This window comes from Durio zibethinus, unplaced genomic scaffold, assembly GCF_047325235.1.
Source record: "Durio zibethinus cultivar Kanyao isolate XHJ-2024 unplaced genomic scaffold, ASM4732523v1 HiC_scaffold_394, whole genome shotgun sequence".
Classification (NCBI taxonomy): domain Eukaryota; kingdom Viridiplantae; phylum Streptophyta; class Magnoliopsida; order Malvales; family Malvaceae; genus Durio; species Durio zibethinus.
Window position 1 is genome coordinate 345,001 of NW_028323017.1, and position 2,500 is coordinate 347,500.

Here is a 2,500-nt window from a genome sequence, read left to right on the forward strand (position 1 = left end):
CCTGGTGCGGCAGGTTGCCTCGACCACCATCGGCACACGCTGGGCCCTGGTGCGGGCGATTGCCTCGACCACCATCGGCACACGCTGGGCCCTGGTCCGGGCGCTTGCCTCGACCACCATCGGCACACGCTCCGCCCTGGTGCGGTCGGTTGCCTCGAGCACCATCGGCACACGCTGGGCCCTGGTGCGGCAGGTTGCCTCGACCACCATCGGCACACGCTGGGCCCTGGTGCGGGCGCTTGCCTCGACCACCATCGGCACACGCTGGGCCCTGGTGCGGCAGGTTGCCTCGACCACCATCGGCACACGCTGGGCCCTGGTGCGGGCGCTTGCCTCGAGCACCATCGGCACACGCTCGGCCCTGGTGCGGTCGGTTGCCTCGAGCACCATCGGCACACGCTGGGCCCTGGTGCGGCAGGTTGCCTCGACCATCATCGGCAGCCTCGACCACCATCGGCACACGCTGGGCCCTGGTGCGGGCGGTTGCCTCGACCACCATCGGCACACGCTGGGCCCTGGTGCGGTCGGTTGCCTCGAGCACCATCGGCACACGCTGGGCCCTGGTGCGGCAGGTTGCCTCGAGCACCATCGGCACACGCTGGGCCCTGGTGCGGCAGGTTGCCTCGACCACCATCGGCACACGCTGGGCCCTGGTGCGGGCGGTTGCCTCGACCACCATCGGCACACGCTGGGCCCTGGTGCGGGCGCTTGCCTCGAGCACCATCCGCACACGCTGGGCCCTGGTGCGGCAGGTTGCCTCGAGCACCATCGGCACACGCTGGGCCCTGGTGCGGCAGGTTGCCTCGAGCACCATCGGCACACGCTGGGCCCTGGTGCGGGAGCTTGCCTCGAGCGCCATCGGCACACGCTGGGCCCTGGTGCGGCAGGTTGCCTCGAGCACCATCGGCACACGCTGGGCCCTGGTGCGGTCGGTTGCCTCGAGCACCATCGGCACACGCTGGGCGCTGGTGCGGGCGCTTGCCTCGACCAGCATCGGCACACGCTGGGCCCTGGTGCGGCAGGTTGCCTCGATCACCATCGGCACACGCTGGGCCCTGGTGCGACAGGTTGCCTCGAGCACCATCGGCACACTATCGGCCCTGGTGTGGGCGGTTGCCTCGACCACCGTCGGCACACGCTGGGCCCTGGTGCGGGCGCTTGCCTCGAGCACCATCGGCACACGCTGGGCCCTGGTGGGTTTAGGCACATCTTCAAATTTCTGCCGTGCCAATGCCATTTTTATGGCTTGTAAATTCATACAATGGTCCCCTAAGCCTTCACGTGAAGTTTCGTTGGAAGATGACTCGTTTTCTATTTTTCATGATTTTCGAAACTTTTTGCGGTTCGGGATTTTTTAAAATTTTTTTATAAGGATTTTTGGCCCCAAATTTTGTAGGCATGATCCTTCTATTTTTGTTGGCATGCACAAAAAAATTCAGCTAAAAACTCGAAGTAGAGAAGATTTTGTGACCGTTTGAAAAAAGTGTCCCCATTTCAGACACTTTAACGGCTACTGGTAGCAAACCTGTAAAATCTCAAATGCTCTTTAAGGGGGTGTGAATTCTCAGAGGTTTGATGAGGGATAGGGGGCCAACACAAGGCCAAGTACCAGCACCCATCGCACATCATGTGCGCACACCCCCCCGGCCCCCCTCCCAATCGCCGGAACCCCAATGCCGCCGGTCAGGTTCTCCGGCGGTACTCCGGCGATGCTCCGGCGATGCTCCGGCGATGCTGTCCCGAGTGAAAAAAATGCGGCACCAGCACATGCTGGAGCCAAGCATGGGCACCGTGGCTCAAAATCGAACTTCGGCCAAGGCCTCGACCATCAATGGCACATGATGACGCATGGTGATGGCACATGCATCGACCATCATCGGCATAGGCTGCCCTTCGGTACGGGCACTTGCCTCGACCGCCATCGGCACAAGCTGGGCCCTGGTGTGGGTTGTTGCCTCGATCACAATCGGCACATGCTGAGCCTTGGTGCGGGCGGTTGCCTCGAGCACCATCGGCAGACCCTGGGCCCTGGTGCGGCCGGTTGCCCCGATAACCATCGACACACGCTGGGCCCTGGGGCGGGCGCTTGCCCCCAGCACCATCGGCACACGCTGGGCCCTGGTGCGGGCGCTTGCCTCGACCACCATCGGCACACGCTGGGCACTGGTGCGGGCGCTTGCCTCGACCACCATCGGCACACGCTGGGCCCTGGTGCGGGCGCTTGCCCCCAGCACCATCGGCACACGCTGGGCCCTGGTGCGGGCGGTTGCCCCCAGCACCATCGGCACACGCAGGGCCCTGGTGCGGGCGGTTGCCCCGAACACCATCGGCACAAGCCGGCCCTTGGTGCGGGCTCCTGGCTCGACCACCATCGGCACACGCTGGGCCCTGGTGCGGGCGGTTGCCTCGAACACCATCGGCACACGCCGGCCCTTGGTGCGGCCGGTTGCCTCGACCACAATCGGCACACGCTCGGCCTTGGTGAGGGCGCTTGCCTCGA